General features: G+C 27.5%; 1 long non-coding RNA gene across 2 annotated transcripts in view; it reads right to left on the reverse strand.

Annotated features, from left to right (window-relative positions):
* Positions 1-7,537: 7,537 nt before the first annotated feature.
* LOC136086688 (uncharacterized) overlaps positions 7,538-13,594 on the reverse strand; it is a 30,078-nt gene continuing 24,021 nt past the window's right edge. For both annotated transcript variants that reach the window (XR_010641514.1, XR_010641513.1), the window contains one exon: positions 7,538-8,024. This is a non-coding gene — a long non-coding RNA (uncharacterized LOC136086688). The remainder of the gene's footprint in view (positions 8,025-13,594) is intronic.

Consider the following 13,594-nt stretch of genomic DNA (forward strand, 5'->3'; position numbering starts at 1 on the left):
TTTGTTTTTTTTATGGGCAATGTAAAGTTTCCGGTTCCTCGTGTGGTATATCTGTTGGCGTTGGTTTGAAAAAAGTTATTAGTAAAATGAGTTGGGACAAGTCCGAGCTTATATTTGAGCATAAATAAAACATTTTGGTAGATGTTAATTTGATAGATATTTAAAGCATTCAAGTTTTTAAGTAAAGGATCGGCATGAGTGAATTTATTTTTATTATAAATCAATCTTGATGCGTGTTTTTGGTGTGTATATAGAGAACTTAATTAAGATTTATTTGTACTTCCCCAGGCAATATTAGCATATGTTAGATAACTTTGTATATAAGAAAACTAGAGAACTTTCAGATTCTCCTGGGAAAGTATAGTTTTGACTTTGTGAAGTATGCCGATACTTTTTGATATTTTTGTATTTAATGTTTTTATATGGGGTTTCCAAGAACTCGTTTCGTCAATAATTATCCCTAGAAATTTAATAGTTTCAGTTCTTTCGATGTTTATGTTATCAATTTTTAGTAATGGTAGCATGCTTGGTATTTTGTTTTTTTGTTGGTTGGAATGAAACAAGATGTATTTTGTTTTTTCTTGATTTAAAGATAATTTATTTACTTTAAACCAAATGTTTAGACTCTCAAGGTCATCATTTGCAGATTCAAAGAGATTTTCAATTGATGCTGATGAATAAAATAAATTTGTGTCATCAGCAAACATTATTGCATCAAGTTTTTTTAGTGATTGTGGAAGATCGTTAATATAAATTAAAAATAAAAGAGGACCGAGAATGGAACCTTGGGGAACTCCGCATTTTATTTTTAGTAAATTAGAATACTTATTATCGTTCGAAATAACACATTGTTGTCTGTTGCACAGATAACTTTTAAACCAATCTAGGCTAGTATTTTTTATTCCGTATTTTTCCATTTTTTTTAGTAAGATATCATGTGTCAAATGCTTTGGATAGGTCTATAAAAGTTCCTAATACAAATTGCTTTTTATTAAAAGAATCACTTATGCTATTAACTAAATCTAAAATTGCATGTTCTGTTGAGTGCTGTGCTTGAACGCCGAATTGTTTTTTATTTAAGAACTTGTTTTGAATTAGGTATTCATATAATCTATTATAGATTATTCTTTCAAGTATTTTAGAAAAGGTTGGAAGTATTGAGATTGGTCTGTAATTGTTTATTAGAAATGTTTCACCAGTTTTAAAAATAGGTACAATTTTAGCTACTTTTAATTTATCTGGTACAGTTCCTGTTATAATTGATGATTTAAATATTTCGAAAATAGGTTTGCGTATCTCCGAAAAGACATTGACGACGATATTACTGCAAATGTCATCTATACCTGGGGACTTGTTTGTTTTAAGAGAGTTTATTGCATTTTCGAGTTCATCAATTTTTAGTTCTTTAAATATTAATTCGTTGTTGACACTAGTTAGATAAGTTTCAAATGAGTTGTTTGGACAATTGACTTTTGAAGCTAGATTTGGGCCTATGTTGACAAAAAAACTATTAAATTTTTCTGAAATTGCATTATTATTGTCATACTCTTTATTATCTATGACAATTTGAGCAGGTAAACTATTTATTTTGCAGGTTTTTATCCCAATTATTTCTTTCATGATATCCCAAGTTTTCTTAATATCACCATTTGTGTTTTTTATTTTATTTGAGTAATAGTTTTTCTTTGAATTTTTTTTAATTTTTTCAAACAAGTTTTTATACTGTTTGTAAACATTTAGGTTTGCCTCATTTCTATTTTTTAAGTATTTAATATAAAGTTTTTGTTTTTTTTTTGAGGATTTTTTAATACCTTTGGTGATCCATGGACATTTTAAATGTTTTTCTTTTATTAATTTTACTTTAATTGGGAAGTGCATATTATAGCTTTTTAGGAAAATTATTTCGAAGTTATTATAAGCAGAGTTAGTGTGCCCAAGATTGCATTCATGGTATACCTTATCCCACTCTTCTGCCGACAGTGAGTCTTTAAATTGTTGAATAGCAAATTTGTTGATTTTTCTTTTATAAGTTTTAATTTTAAAAGAATAGCAACGCAAAAAATAATCCAGAGAAAATTTATAATAACTGACGCTATAACTTTTCATGAAGCTGTTAAAAATGAGACTAATTTCGATGTCTATTTTGTTTCTATGGAAGATATTATAAATACAATAAAAAAATATATAATTGATAAGTTATTTACAGTAGCACCAGCAAAACAAGGAATATTTGCAGCGCACCTAATTCAAAACAATAATGGGAAAATAGAAATGCGACCTTATTCAAGTGCCAAGTATTTAGTGAAACAACTTACGTCTTCAGATAAAATCACCGAAAAACTTTAAAACGTTGTATATATGACAGCAATATAATATGGAATCGATTTGACACTGATAGTAGGGGGTGTGTTCTGAAGATTACTATGTAAGAACTATTTTTATAAAGATTTAATAATATATTTGTCTGATACCTCTCTATTAATTTTTAAATTCATTAAAAACAGCCCAATAACCTGATTTATAATAACCCAAATGTGTCTAGTTACGCAATGACGTTTACCACTAGTTAATTAAAGGTGCGCCTGTTTAAAATTTAATTAAAAAAATGTAACTTAGCTATAAAACTTGTAAGAGTAATGTCTAAACTTTTTGCTTTTAATGCCAAGTTAATAATTCAGTTCATTTATAAGCTGAATTGCGGTGTTGATCTAAAAACTAAAAAACAATGAGAAAATTTTGGTCACGCTGTGACGTTTTATATTTTCTTGCATGAATGAGAAGCTAATATATCCACCCAAACTTTTTTCTTGTTTTTTGTAGCACCTATTATGAGCTAACTAAATTGCAAAAAAAAATTGTTTTTATATCTATTTTAAAATTAAAATATTAAAGGCTTAAGACAAAAAAAAAGACGGTTGTCACGCTGTGATGGTCGTGGAATCGCTCTAAAGATGTTTGGCAATATGTCTCTGATGGAATAATAAATTATTATAATAAAAAAATGTAAACTTTGTGGTATGTGTATATATAACCCAATGTTTAAATTTTATATAATTTAAGAATTATAAAACTTTTATATAATTTATGATTAAGAGTTTATTATTATTGTATATTTCATATTATTGTATGTTTCTGAAGTTAACTTTGTACTATTTCTCAGCATCTTAAAACCCACAGTAGTTCTGGGGCTTTTATTTTATCCATTGACTTATTTGTCAATTTTGCTCAGAACTATTAGTCAGTTTTGTTATATATTTAAGTGTTGCAATTAAGTATTACTAGAAATATTTATTGAAAACAATCTAAAATTAAATTAACTGTAAATTTATAATAGATTTGAACCTAATTTTCGAAAAGTTACCGGTACAGTTCAGAAGTACAAAAGGGGTACAGTTCAAAAAAAGCTTATTGTACCTAGGGGCACTAATTTTTAAACCCTTCTACTTGATAGAATTTTATTATATAATTAGTATAGAGATATGGTCGTATCAGTTTCGCAATTTTTAGACAAGTCTAGGACCTTGAATTTAGGCATTAAAAAAATCTGCTCATAGGTAAAAAAAACTTACTCTAGACCATATTTGACCTCTTGCCTTGACAAAACTTGGAAAAAAAAATATTATTACAATTACTGATCATTGAAGTAAATATTTTGAAACATTAACTACTTTATTTTATAGATTTTTGGTACTCTTTAAAAAACTCTAAAATTTTAGATTATTTGGTAAAGTCTGCTTATTATTCAATCAACGAGAAAACGGTTCAGAGTTTAAACTGGTAATGGTAAAGCTTTGAAAAAAGCTATTTGTTAATGATAGTATCATTGTTAAAAGGGACTCTCAAAGTTCAAATTTTTCTAAAGTTTCCTTTGAAGTTTGTCAATACCGTCTAAAGACAAGGCCTTAGACATTTTAAGAGACTCATCTGGCTGGCTTGTTGATACCTTGATTGATATAGCACTTGGTGATACCTTGATTGATAGATATTTGGGTTTCCAGGTTTAAAATATCTGGGTTTTTTGCATTTTTTGTTGATTTAATTCAGGTGGTTTTTCAGAAATGATTAATGTTAGAAAATCATATTTGGTGTTTCTAAGTAATGTGTCCTGATTTTAGTTTCACATTGGCAGTGTGTTCAGTTTTATGATTCACTCTTTAGTAGTTTATCCAAAGATGATGAACCATTGTTAGTGCATAGAGTTTCACATGAAAATGATTGTGATCTTTTCTTAAAAGGAAATGCAACAACTTTGTATAGCGGTATCAACCTAAGTTTAATTATATCAAAATATAATAACATGAGGTATCATTTTATTGAGAATAGTAAATTGTTTTGAATGTTTGTTTTGAATGTATCCTATTATTTCTGCTGTTTTTGTTTTAATTTTTATGACTTATTTGGATATTTAAATTCAATCAATATGCATAAATACGTTTTTTTGCTTTTTATTGTTGATTTGTTTATGTACCTTATGTTTTAGTTAATTTTTAAAAAGTTCATTACTTATTTTATTTTTGTAAGTGTCTTATAAATGTCTAAAGTTATATAATTGGCTTGTTTTTGATCAACTATTGCTTGTTCTTTATTTTGTTATTAGCATGATGATTTGTTTTGCTCATTTTGTCGTTGTTTTTTTCTCACTGTCATCAGTTATTCATTTTATCAACAAGAGTTTTTGATATAAGATACAGTTAATAGGTACAGTTATTAAAGTCAGTTTTTTATTTACATACATCTATTGCAGTTGCAGTTAACTATAGCTACTATTACAACTACACCAAAAGTAGTATTTAAAATATGGTTATGTGATTTTTAATTATAATAAGATATTTGATCAATTTTTTATAGAATATAGTGAAAGTATAAACTATTCTGGCATGTTAATACCATGGCTGTTTTAACATTTTTAACATTTATATGATTTTTATGACTTCAAAATTCAAATCCTTCTGGCACACAATTAGAATTCATTTTGTAAATCAATTTATTGACATATATTGATCAATGCATTTATTAAGTACTCTTCTGGCACAAAAGTAGGTATTTTATTATTTATATTATTATTATTTTTTTCATTTTATGATTCTATTTATATTGTACTATATTTCTATCTATCTATCTATCTATCTATCTATATATATATATATATATATATATATATATATATATATATATATATATATATATATATATATATATACATATATATATATATATATATATATATATATATATATATATATATATATATATATATATATATATATATATATATATATATATATATATATATATATATATATATATTAGGTTGATGAATTTTTAACTTTTATTCTAAAAAATTTCCTTTAACAGGAATGGATGAACTTTTGCCTATTATTGAAAAAATTACCTATATTCCAATAAAATATTGAAAAAGGTCACGCAAAAACCAAATTGAAATGTAATATAGACCATTTTAGCGTAATATATATTTGTTTCAATAATATTTGTATATAATATAAGTCATTAAACCAACTTGTAAAATAATTTATATACTACATATTATTATAGAGACAGACTCGTACCCTGGGGGAGTAGTTGGGAGCAATTGACCCTCCTTTTTGTACCAAGTGGTCTTTGTTTCACGCAAATTTTTTACTCAAAATTTCTTCGTTTTACAAAAACGAACCTCCCTAAAAAACCTTGCGGTACTGTCCCGAGAGAATTGTTTGGAACTTTGAATATTGAATAATGTTATTGAATAGATTATTGTATAACCAGAATGTTGTATAACGTTATGTTTTCGAGAAGCACCTGCAGAGTTGTAAAATTTTCTTGAGCTATTTTGTAGTGTGGTATAAACTGATATATAAGTGAGGTTTTCAAAGCAAATAGTTAAGTTTAAATTAGCTTAACTTTGTGTCAACACTATTATAGCCTAATTGAAAGAGATCTTGTATTATATGGTGAGCTACATTGATATTTTAGCTTTATATTCAAACATATAACTGTGAATTTAATATTTAATTAGTGTCTTACTTTTTTTATTTTCTATAATTTTAAATTGCTTGTTTTTAAATAAAATATATGAAAACTCAGTAACAGTTTCTTTAATTTGTTACGTGTTTAATATTTAGATTTAGGCTTTTTCTGTTTAAGTTGGTGAGTAGAATGTAACATTTCGTTTAAAAAGAGCTCTTTTAACACTAAGAATAAGTAAGAAACTTGGATAAAGAACTTAATCTAGTTTCAAGAGCCATTATTAAGAGGCAAAGTGGCAATTCACGAAGCATCCTTGAGTGAAAGGAGTTGCATGCGCCAGATTTTTGTTGAGCTTTTTTGTGAAAGATTTGATGTGAAATTATGAAAAATTGAAATCAACCTTCAGCAACGGTAAAAATGAGAATAACAAGCGGCTGGAGAGACGATATAAAGTTCTTTACCATTTCACTTGTGTCATCCGTCAACACACTAAGATGAATGAGATTCGCAAATGAGAACAGCACCACACTGAGATGAATGAGATTCGCAAATAAAAACAGCACAATGAGATTCGCAAATGAGAAACATCAGCAATGCACGTTGGAACTCTTGAACCATTCTAGCCTTTCTTGCGTTTATTCTGATGCCTGAAACCCGTAACAGGCTGCGTAAAAATCCTACTTGTGGGTCTACCACTGACTTTGCAGTCAATTATTCCGCGCTGAAGATTTTGATGAACTATCTACAGTGCTGAATGACTATTCAAAAGGTCTCAGATACTTGCGAAACCAATGGAAAACATGCATATCTCCAATCGACAACGCCCAGTGCAGTGAGCGTGCGATCGAAGTTTTCCAAGACTTGTATGACTCCTGCCGCAATAAGGACAACCTCCCACTAAGATTCATCCTGTTTAATAACATTTTCGTAAATAATTGACTTCATTGTGTGTTTGTTGACCCTATAAGTGTTGCATATATATGACTCTGAAGCTTGTGTTTAATTTTGTAACTGCTTAAAGGAACCCCAAAACTTTGGCAAAAAATATAATAAATAAAAAATTTTAATTCATTTTCTTGCAAGAAATTTTTTTATTAAATTAACTTGAAAGTAAGATTTTATCTAATCTTTAATAAAAGCTCATCAAATAATAATACAGGGAAAATAAGATTGTAAAAAAGTCATCACCCTAATATAATATAATATATATATATATATATATATATATATATATATATATATATATATATATATATATATATATATATATACATATATATATAGTCGAAAAATAGTAAAATAAAGTAGTAAAGTAATAAAATGAATGTCCAACCACCAAAAAAGAAAACAAAAAGCATCGTTTATAGGTGCTCCTAAAATTTGAAATAATTGCTCGCTGTTTTATGAGTTATAGCTTTTTTATTCACGCCTTTTTCTTATATATGAGAAGTAAAAGCTTTCGCACAAAAAAAAAGCAATTGCTCATTTTTTTTATTCTCGTAATTTGAGCAATTACTTCAAAAACTCGTAGTAAAAGCAAATTGCTCATTTTTATTCACCCGGCCTTATAATAAAGAGAAAATTCATAATTCGTATTATAGTCGATAATTCGATGGACTGCCTGCCTCCTTATGATGATGAAAATGTTGCCAAAAATGTCTTTTCATTTTTTAGCCAGTTATTAATAGTATTTGCTAAAACTTCCTTATTTTCAATTTTGTCTATAAGATTAACAGTGCTGTCAAAATAATTCAACAGTTTACCTTTCTTCAATTTTTTTTTGATAAAAACTAAAAAGACGTAAATACTGCAACCAAGATTTTCTTCGTTCGGCCATTTTCCATCTTTATTTAAATAAAATGCGGATGTTTTAATATGGTAAGATGTGAACTTTGTTAACAAACCGTTTGTTTCTAACTTAAATAAGGCTTTAATAATTCGAACGCATTTTTTTGCATTATTGGAAAGATTCTTGGCCAGTAGTTTTTCGTCATCTGAATACGACAATCTCCAGTTTACTTTTTCATTTTCAAAAGGTTTTGGAACGCAATAGCACTTTTCTAAATAAATAAAAGAATTTATAATTTTTTTAAATTTATTTTAGTATAAAAATTTGTATGAAATAATGTAATATTAACTATGTAATATTAACTAAAAGATATGACGAAAAAAAATATTCAATTATGTTTAAGTAATGGGGCAGAGAAATAATTACAGGATTTAAAACAAACTCAAAAAACCAGGAAACTGGGTTTAATAAATAGTTTATAAACCATACAACTGTTTAAAGTTTTTTAATAACAATAGCTTGTATAATTTCATGAGACTAAACGAAGTAAAAGAAATAAAAATAAACTTAAGTCTGGATCTCTTGATTCTGCGCTTGGTTCAAAATCAAAAGATCAAAATTTAATGGTAGGTCCGGTCATATTTGCTTTATTTTTAAGGAAGGAAGTGTGAACTGCCAAGTTAAACAATCTTCTACGGTGCTCTTTCTAACGTGGTATCTTACATACAAGTGGGCACAAGTACGTTTTGCAAACGCTTGGTAAACGTTTAATGTTAGCTTGAACGACGACTGTTTAAGTAAAACGTTCAAATTGATATATATATATATATATATATATATATATATATATATATATATATATATCAATTGATCAAATTTATTGACAGGCTCAAGGCCCAATATAATAAATATACAACGGGTAAAATAAAGTGGATTGAAATAAAATAAAGACTAACACACTTGAATATAAACGAAACCCAAGAACAAAAATATATATAATAGATAAAGATTAGAAATTAAAGTGTTATAAATATAACTCAGCTCTCCATTTAAACATCAGTGGAAACTGCAAGAACCTGTCTGAGTTAACAAAAGCTTTTATGACGAGGTTCTCACTATTCTGCACCAGTAACAGTGAGGAGTATTGTTGCTTGTGAATAACAACATTAAGTGAGTGTTTTTTGTTTCACAAATAATTCACGTTTCATAATTCCATGTTTCACAAATAATTCCATGTTCAATAATTCCATGTTTCACAAATAGTTCACTAGCACTGTGATGTTAGCTGTGGTATCTTTTCTCCAAAGATACCACAGCTAACATCCATAGATTGGGCTGCAAAAGGCATTAGTTAACATTTTAGCATACATAGAGCGCACATGTTTTAAAATATCTTTGTCATCCTGCATATCATTTACGATCAAGTGACCCAGGTATTTATATTGACTAGTGTATGTGAGAACCATGTCAGATAATGTGAAACGAGGGTAATTAATAAGGGATTTATAAATTTCAAAAAACTTTATTTGAGACTTGATATTGATATAAACTATATCATGTTTCACAGAATAACTGGAGCATAAGTCAATTAAGATCTGGAGACCTTTGGCTGAGGGTGCACACAGGACAGTATCATCAGCATAAAGAAGATGGTTAACAAGAGAAGGACCCAAGCAACAACCTACAATAGTTTTATTGAGTAAAACACTAAGATCGCTAAAAAATATTAAATAGAAGAGGAGACAGTACACCTCCTTGTCACACTCCATTACTGATATTAAATCTTTTGAATAATATTCCACCCCAAAGGATCTGAGCTGTTTGACCAATATACCAGACAATTAGTAAGCGTAAGGTTACACCAGAGATAATTTTAGATAGTTATGTAAATAGTGTATCAAAGCAATCCCTATCAAAGGCTTTACTAATGTCAATAAATGCCACATGCATATTTGAGCAATGTGAAAGATAAAAATTTAAAATATCTTTTAAAATAAGAACTGGCATAAAAGTGCTATGGTTTTTCTTAAATCCAAATTGGTTGGGAGTCCCAGTGAAACTTTCATTAATGCGTGAGACAAAAATGTGTTCCAAAATCATGGAGAAAATTGTCAGCAAGGCAATTGGATGATAATTAGCAGAATCGGAGATGTCACTATTCTTATCTTTAACCACAGGAGAAATAACAGAGTGTGAAGCACCAATAGGCATGTATCCATGGCGAAGCATGGAGGAAAAACACAAAGACAAAATATTAAAGTAATTTGGGCTAGCATAGAGATAATGCTCCAACTGAAGTCCAAAATGGTCAGCTGCTTTTCCAAAAGACGTGGTTTAAGATAGATTGGACTTCATCAGGAGTGACAAGATAGGCATCATATTTAAAAAGATTACAGTGTTTAACTATAAAGTTGTCATTTATATTGCATGCTGGCATGATATATATGCATGATATATATATATATATATATATATATATATATATATATATATATATATATATATATATATATAAACAGTACTGTGAATATGTTTTAGACAACATGTATAATTAGACGTATTTACAATTTTTTAGATAAATTAAATGTTTGTTTTTATTTTTAAATATTTAGTTTGCATTTTTAGATTAATTAAATGGGTAAAATATCTTTAATAGAGAGACAAAAAGTTATAGTGCTTCATAAAGAAAGTTATTTGGAGCACCAAATTTTGTCCAAAACAGGATATTTGAAGACTGCTGTTGCAGAAATCATTAAAAAATTTAGAGAAACTGGCTCCCTTGAAGATAAAAAGAAAAGTGGTAAACTAACAAAAAATGAATATAAATATTTAAAACCCTTTCTTTAAGAAATAGGAAAAAAGCATCAACCGAGTTGAAAAAGGACATTAACACAGCAACTGGGAAAAATGTCAGCTCTTCTTGTATTCGACGACACCTACTCAAATCGGGGTTAAGAGGATGTTTTGCAATTCGAAAACCATTATAATGGCGTGGCAATAAAGAAAAACGACTTAAATATGCAAATTAATACAAAAATTAGGATCAGGAAATGTTTAATCGGGTTTTGTACACCGATGAGTCCGAATTAAAAATTTTTGGAACAAAAAGACATCAATATGTTCGAAGAAGAATTGGAGAAGGCTATCAGCCAGAGTCTTTAAATCAGGGATGCGGAGTCCCATAAGGACTCCAGTTTTATATCTATACTTTTTCCAAGTCCGTAGTATCCAGAAGCTCTAAACATGATTGTTAACTTACAATCTGCTATAAGAAATAAAGTTCATGAGATTTAATGACTTGAAACTTATTGTTTTTAAGCCCGGAGTCCCGGAGTCCTTGCCGCCATTATACCGAAGGACTCCAGGTTCAAAAAACAGATGTTACTCTAACCTAAAAGTCTTAATTTTTTTCCTATTTGTAGTCCATAAACATATTTATATTTTTAGAACTCCTGGATACCAAAAACTAGGATAAAGATATCTTTTTGTGACTTTCAAATCCGGAGTCCTTTTTAGAACTCCGCATCCCTGATTTAAACCCTACTATTAAACATGGAGGAGACTCTATACAAGTTTGGGGCTGTTTATCTTCATCTGGAGTAGGTGATTTGATCAAAATAGAGGGATGAATGTTATTCAGATATCCGAAGGCAGCATGCTGTATCTTCCGGAATGAAACTAATAGGTCATAATTTTATTCTGTAGCAGGACAATGACCCAAAATATTGCTCCCGAGTGGCAAAAAATTATTTAAATGAAATGGCAGAGGAAGGAGTACTGGAATTAATGACCTGGCCTCCCTAGAGTCTAGATTTAAATATAATTTAGCATATTCGGGATTACCTGGACAAAAAGAAGGTCGAACATGCTCCCCGAAATGCTGAAGAATGTTTTGAAGTACTTCAAAGGGAATGGCACAACATACCCCAGGATTTTATAACTAAATTGTATGAATCCATTCCCCGGCAAATATCAGCTATGATTAAGGCAAAAGGAGGACATAGTAGATATTAGGAGTTTTTTATGAAGTTTGACATTAAAAAGTTTGTAATTGTTCTATATTTTGCGTGAATTCATGTGTTTTAATAAGTTTATAATATAGAAATACAAACTTAAATATAAGAGAAGAATTCTCCAGGATTTTTTGAAATAATGTAAGTGGTCTAAAACATATTCACAGTGCTGTATATATATATGTATACTTGACCAGTTCAAAAAAAATCTTTTTTAATAATTAAGTGGCTAGATGTTTAAATGTTGTTAATTGATGAAAAAAAGTAAATCTTTAATATTTCAAAGCATTATTCCAATATTTAGTAACAGCTCAATTAAGTTTACTTTTCAATGGGTTTAAAATTAAAAAAAAAAAGTAGGTCAACCTGGTACTCAAAAGAAGCAAAATAATATATAAATTTCAAAAATAATAATTGTTTTATAAAATATATATTAAAAAATTTTTATTTTTATTGAAAACTTGTAAAAATGTACTTTTTTTATTTCTAGTTAAAAACCATAGTTTTTGTGCAATTAAATCTAAAATAATAATTGTAGTATGAAATTATCTTTTTTTTTTTGAAATTTTTATATAATTTCGCTACTTTTAAGACCCAACATGACATACTTTTGAAAAAACTTTTTAAAAAGTATGTCATGTTTCAAAATAACAGGAACCTATTAAAAAGTGAAGTTAATTGAGCTGTCCCTAATATATATATTATATATATATATATATATATATATATATATATATATATATATATATATATATATATATATATATATATATATATATATGTATAACTTTATATACTTATATACATATAAATATAACTTTATATATATTTATATATATATATATATATATATATATATATATATATATTTGGTTATAATTTTTTGTTCATTTATGTAAAATTATTTTTTGTATATACTAAAAAAAATTAAACTACCATTCTCAATTATGAGAAACAAAGATGCAAGTATAGTTACAATGAAATGATCATAACCTAAAGCAAAGTAAGTTTAGGTTAGAAACATTTTATAAGCAAATCTTTTAATAAATGTATAAAGCTGTTTCTATCTAGATTATTTCTACTCCAACTAGCAATTGCTCTTCATTATTTATACAAGTAGAACTTCTAGTATAAATATTTTAGTATACATAATATTGAGCAATGATTTTTTTTTTAGTTTAACTGGAAGACTTTATTCAGTAGTAACAATCATCGATTATAAATAAATTTAATAAGGTGACTGTATTTTGAGTAAAGAAATACAAAAATGTTTATTGCACCTTATAAAAAATAGCAATTACAAATATTGAAAAATCTAAATCTTGAGTAAATAAATAAAGAGATAAAGAGATTTATAGTCTTCAAGTTCTAAATTTCAAGAATCAGGTTGTTTTTTTAAGTTTAACTCATATATACAAGCTTTTTAATAATTTTTCAAAATTGGTTTTATATTTAATATTCTTAACTAAATACTTTAATGTAATTCTACATAAAAGATTAGAGTATGCAATCTTTTGTAATTGTTTTTACTATCAAATTTAGAACCATAAGTCAATATTCTATACAATAACCATAATATATTCTTGTTTACATTTATGTATAAAGTTTTCCTAAATAAAGTAAAATGTGATGAAACTAAAGATATTCTGTTATCTTTTAAGGTCTTTTCAGTTTCTGCTAATAATGTTTTGGATGAAACATCAAAATGTGTCATAACATTGTTTAAGAAAGCTGGAACTTATGGAAATAAATAATTGAAAAAAAACTTTTTTTTCAGAGGAGTTATAGGTATTTTAAAAGAAAGTGTGTTGTGCATGTCATTTATATT

Source organism: Hydra vulgaris, chromosome 11 (genome assembly GCF_038396675.1).
Source record: "Hydra vulgaris chromosome 11, alternate assembly HydraT2T_AEP".
NCBI lineage: Eukaryota > Metazoa > Cnidaria > Hydrozoa > Anthoathecata > Hydridae > Hydra > Hydra vulgaris.